Source organism: Triticum dicoccoides, chromosome 1B, assembly GCF_002162155.2.
Source record: "Triticum dicoccoides isolate Atlit2015 ecotype Zavitan chromosome 1B, WEW_v2.0, whole genome shotgun sequence".
Classification (NCBI taxonomy): Eukaryota; Viridiplantae; Streptophyta; class Magnoliopsida; order Poales; family Poaceae; genus Triticum; species Triticum dicoccoides.
In genome coordinates this window covers 673,197,286-673,203,246 of record NC_041381.1, presented here as the reverse complement: position 1 = coordinate 673,203,246, position 5,961 = coordinate 673,197,286, and positions in this window count along the sequence as shown.

Genomic DNA, 5,961 nt, shown 5'->3' with positions numbered 1-5,961 from the left:
ACTACGATGATACTATCGGAGGAGTAAACGATGGAGGGGGGCACCGCACATGGCTAAGACAGTGTTGTGCCTTTGGGGTCCTAGAGGGGGTGCGCCAAGGGGGGAGTCCTACAAGGACTCTCAGTCCTAGTAGGATTCCCCTTTCCTTTCCGGAGAAGGGGGGAAGGGGAAAGAGGTGGAGAAGAAGAAGGAAAGGGTGGCCGCATCCCCCCATCCCTAGTCCAATTCGGTTTGGGCTTGGGGGGGCGTGCCTCCACCTGGCCACCAGCCTCCTCTCTCCACTAGGGACCGTGAAGGCCCAATAGTCCCCCGGGGGTTCCGTTAACCTCCCCGGTACTCCAAAATTTATCCGATACTTCCCCAAACCATTCCGATGTCTGAATGTAACCTTCCAATATATCAATTTTTACCTCTCGACCATTTCGAGACTCCTTATCATGCCTCCGATCTCATCCGGGACTCGGAACAAACTTTGGTCACCAAAACACTTAACTCATAATACAAATTGTCATCGAACGTTAAGCGTGCAGACCCTACGAGTTCAAGAACTATGTAGACATGATCGAGACACATCTTCGATCAATAACCAATAGCGGAACTTCGATGCTCATGTTGGCTCCTACATATTCTACGAAGATCTTTATCGGTCAAACCGCACAACAACATATATTGTTCCCTTTGTCACCGGTATGTTACTTGCCCAAGATTCGATCGTCGGTATCTTCATACCTAGTTCAATCTCGTTACCAGCAAGTCTCTTTAGTCGTTCTGTAATGCATCATCCCGTAACTAACTCATTAGTCACATTGCTTGCAAGGCTTATAGTGATGAGCATTCCCGAGAGGGCCCAGAGATACCTCTCCGATACACAGAGTGACAAATCCTAATCACGATCTATGCCAACCCAACAAACACCTTCGGAGACACCAGTAGAGCATCTTTATAATCACCCAGTTATGTTGTGACGTTTGATAGCACACAAGGTGTTCCTATGGTATTTCGGAGTTGCATAATCTCATAGTTAGAGGAACATGTATAAGTCATGAAGAAAGCAATAGCAATAAAACTTAACGATCAACATGCTAAGCTAACGACGGGTCTTGTCCGTCACATCATTCTCTAATGATGTGATCCCGTTCATCAATGACAACACATGTTTATGGTTAGGAAACATAACCATCTTCGATTAACGAGCTAGTCAAGTAGAGGCATACTAGGGACACTATGTATGTATTCACACATGTACTAAGTTTCTGGTTAATACAATTCTAGCATGAATAATAAACATTTATCATAAGGAAATATAAATAACAACTTTATTATTGCCTCTAGGGCATATTTCCTTTAGTCTCCCACTTGCACTAAAGTCAATAATCTAGATTAAAAATTAATGATTCTAACACTCATGGAGTCTTGGTGCTGATCATGTTTTGCTCGTGGAAGAGCCTTAGTCAACGGGTCTCCAACATTCAGATCCATATGTATCTTGCAAATCTCTATGTCTCCCTCCATGACTTGATTGCGGATGGAATTGAAGCGTCTCTTGATGTGTTTGCTTCTCTTGTGAAATCTGGATTCCTTTGCCAAGGCAATTCCTCCAGTATTGTCACAAAAGATTTTCATTGGACCCGATGCACTAGGTATTACACCTAGATCGGATATGAACTCCTTCATCCAGACTCCTTCATTTGCTGCTTCCGAAGAAGCTATGTACTCCGCTTCACACGTAGATCCCGCCACGACGCTCTGCTTGGAACTGCACCAACTGACACCTCCACCATTCAATATAAATATGTATCCGGTTTGTGACTTAGAGTCATCCGGATAAGTGTCAAAGCTTGCATCAACGTAACCATTTACGACAAGCTCTTTGTCACCTCCATAAACGAGAAACATATCCTTAGTCCTTTTCACGTATTTTAGGATATTCTTGACCGCTGTCTAGTGATCCACTCATGGATTACTTTGGTACATCCCTGCTATACTTATAGGAAGGCACTCATCAGGTCTCGTACATAGCATTGCATACATGATAGAACCTATGGCTGAAGCATAGGGGATGACTTTCATTTTCTCTCTACCTTATGGAGTGGTCAGGCATTGAGTCTGACTCAACTTCACACCTTGTAACACAGGCAAGAACCCTTTCTTTGACTGATCCATTTTGAACTTGTTCAGAACTTTATCAAGGTATGTGCTTTGTGAAAGTCCAATTAAGCGTCTTGATCTATCTCTATAAATCTTGATGCCCAATATTTAAATAGCTTCACCAAGGTCTTTCATTGAAAAATTCTTATTCAAGTATCCTTTTATGCTATCCAGAAATTCTATACTATTTCCAATCAACAATAAGTCAGTAGCTCGTTCCATTGTTCCAAAGAACGGAGTCTTAGTCATCTTGCCCATGAGGCATGGTTTGCAAGCATCAAGTGATTCCAAAAGTCCATCAGGATGGAGTTTCTTTAAGCGCTATAATGTTCATGCTCAACGCTGGCACCAAATAACAATTATTCAGGTCTAAAACTAATCCCGAAGGTAGGTGTAGAGGTAGCGTGCCGACGACAATCATATCGACCTTTGAACCATTTCCGACGCGCATTGTCACCTCGTCCTTAGTCAATCTTCGTTTAATCCGTAGCCCCTGTTTCGAGTTGCAAATATGAGCAAAAGAACTAGTATCAAATACCCAGGCGCTACTACGAGTATTAGTAAGGTACACATCAATAACATGTATATCAAATATACCTTTCACTTTGCCATCCTTATTATCGGCCAAATACTTGGGGCAGTTCCGCTTCCAGTGACCAGTCCCTTTGTAGTAGAAACACTCAGTTTCACGCTTAGGTCCAGACTTGGGCTTCATCCCGGGAGCAGCAACTTGCTTGCTATTCTTCTTGAAGTTCCCCTTCTTCCCTTTTCCATTTTTCTTGAAACTAGTGGTCTTTTTAACCATCAACACTTGATGCTCATTCTTGATTTCTACCTCCATAGCCTTTAGCATTGTGAAGAGCTCGGGAATTGTCTTTTCCATCCCTTGCATATTATAGTTCATCATGAAGCCTTTATAGATTGGTGGCAGTGATTGAAGAACTTTTTCAATGACACTATCATCAGGAAGATTAACTCCCAGCTGAGTCAAGTGGTTATGGTACCGAGACATTCTGAGTACGTGTTCACTGACAGAACTATTCTCCTCCATCTTGCAGCTATAGAACTTGTTGGAGACTTGATATCTCTCAACTCGGGCATTTTCTTGAAATATTAACTTCAACTCTTGGAACATCTCATATGATCCATGATGTTCAAAATGTATTTGAAGTCCCGATTCTAAGACGTACATCATGGCACACTGAACTATCGAGTAGTCATCAGATCGAGCTTGCCAGACGTTCATAACATCAGCATCTGCTCCTGCACCGGGCCTTGCACCTAGCGGTGCTTCAAGTACATAATTATTCTATGCAGCAATAAGGATAATCCTCAAGTTATGGACCCAGTCTGTGTAATTGCTACCATCATCTTTCAAGTTAGCTTTCTGTAGGAACGCATTAAAATTCAAGGGAATGGTAGCATGGGCCATTGATCTACAACAACATAGATATGCAAAAAACTATAAGGACTAAGTTCATAATAAATTAAAGTTCAATTAATCATATTACTAAAGAACTCCCACTTAGATAGACATCCCTCTAGTCATCTAAATGATCACGTGATCCATATCAACTAAACCATGTCCGATCATCACGTGAGATGGAGTAGTTTTCAATGGTGAACATCTCTATGTTGATCATATCTACTATATGATTCATGTTCAACCATTCGGTCTTAGTGTTCTGAGGCCATATCTGCATATGCTAGGCTCGTCAAGTTTAACCCAAGTATTCTGCACGTGCAAAACTGGGTTGCACCCGTTGTATGTGAACGTAGAGCTTATCACACCCGATCATCACGTGGTGTCTCGGCACGACGAACTGTACCAACGGCGCATACTCAGGGAGAACATTTATACCTTGTAATTTAGTGAGGGATCATCTTATAATGCTACCGCCGTACTAAGCAAAATAAGATGCATAAAAGATAAACATCACATGTAATCAAAATATGTGACATGATATGGCCATCATCATCTTGTGCTTTTGATCTCCATCTCCAAAGCACTGTCATGATCTCCATTGTCACCGGCTTGACACCTTGATCTCCATCGTAGCATCGTTGTCGTCTCGCCAACTATTGCTTCTACGACTATCGCTACCGCTTAGTGATAAAGTAAAGCAATTACATGGCGATTGCATTTCATACAATAAAGCGACAACCATATGGCTCCTGCCAGTTGCTGATAACTTTGTTACAAAACATTATCATCTCAAACGACAAGTTATATCACATCATGTCTTGACCATATCACATCACAACAAGCCCTGCAAAAACAAGTTAGACGTCCTCTACTTTGTTGTTGCAAGTTTTACGTGGCTGCTACGGGCTTCTAGCAAGAACCGTTCTTACCTACGCATCAAAACCACAACGATTTTTCTTCAAGTGTGTTGTTTTAACCTTCAACAAAGGACCGGCTGTAGTCAAACTCGATTCAACTAAAGTTGGAGAAATAGACACCTGCCAACCACCTGTGTGCAAAGCACGTCGGTAGAACCAGCCTCATGAAAACGGTCATGTAATGTCGGTCCGGGCCGCTTCATTCAACAATACTGCCGAATCAAAGTAAGACGTTGGTGGTAAGCAGTATGACTATTATCGCCCACAACTCTTTGTGTTCTACTGGTGCATATCATCTACACATAGACCTTGCTCGGATGCCACTATTGGGGAACGTAGCATGCAATTTCAAAAAAATTCATACGCTCATGCAAGATCTATCTAGGAGATGCATAGCAACGAGAGGGGGAGAGTGTGTCCATGTACCCTCGTAGACCGAAAGTGAAAGCGTTATGTTAACACGGTTGATGTACTCGAACGTCTTCATGATCCAACCGATCTAGCACCGAACATACGGTACCTCCCAGTTCAGCACACGTTCAGCTCGATGACATCCCTCGAACTCTTGATCCAGCAGAGGGTCAAGGGAGAGTTTTGTCAACACGACGCGTGATGATGGTGTTGATGATGTGATCCGCGCAGGGCTTCGCCTAAGCACTACGATGAAATTATCGGAGGAGTTAACGGTGGAGGGGGGCACCACACACGGCTAAGACAATGTTGTGCCTTTGGGGTGCCCCCTGCCCCCATATATAAAGGAGGAGAGGAGGGGGCGGCCGGCCTAGAGGGGGCGCGCCAAGGGGCGAGTCCTACTAGGATTCCCCTTTCTTTTCCGGAGAAGGGGTGAAGGGGGAAGAGGTGGAGGAGAGGAAGGAAAGGGGGGTCGCGCCGCCACCCTTAGTCCAATGCGGTTTGGGCTTGGGGGTGCACGCCTCCACCTGGCCGCCGGCCTCCTCTCTCCACTAGGGCCCATGAAGGCCCAATAGTCCCCCGGGGGGTTCCGGTAACCTCCCGGTACTCCGAAACTTATCTAATACTTCCCGAAACCATTCCGGTGTCCGAATGTAACCTTCCAATATATCAGTATTTACCTATCGACCATTTCGAGACTCCTCGTCATGTCCATGATCTCATCCGGGGCTCGGAACAAATTCGGTCACCAAAACACATAACTCATAATACAAATCGTCATCGAACGTTAAGCGTGCAGACCCTACGGGTTCGAGAACTATGTAGACATGATCGAGACAAATCTCCGATCAATAACCAATAGCGGAACCTGGATGCTCATATTGGCTCCTACATATTATACGAAGATCTTTATCGGTCAAACCGCACAACAACATATGTTGTTCCCTTTGTCATCAGTATGTTACTTGCCCGAGATTCGACTGTCGGTATCTTCATACCTAGTTCAATCTCGTTACAGGCAAGTGTCTTTACTCGTTCCGTAATGCATCATCCCGTAAC